Raw genomic sequence first — 226 nt, 5'->3', positions numbered from 1 at the left:
AGGTGGGGGGAGAGGGAGGGGAGAGATTGAGCAAGGGCAGCGCGCCGGCTCGGGCTCCCTCCTCCGCCGTAAGGCGCTTACCTCGTGGCAGATGTCGCCAGGCTCCCAGCCAGCTCGGATCCAGTCGGTGGGAGGCGAGCCGCAAGCCGCCAGACTCCGGGGAAGCCCCCTGTCCTCGGGAGGAGCGAAGCGCAGCGCAGCGCAACCCGCCCGGGTCTTTTTCCCG

This window comes from Lacerta agilis, chromosome 10 (genome assembly GCF_009819535.1).
Source record: "Lacerta agilis isolate rLacAgi1 chromosome 10, rLacAgi1.pri, whole genome shotgun sequence".
NCBI lineage: Eukaryota > Metazoa > Chordata > Lepidosauria > Squamata > Lacertidae > Lacerta > Lacerta agilis.
This window is presented reverse-complemented; position numbering follows the sequence as displayed.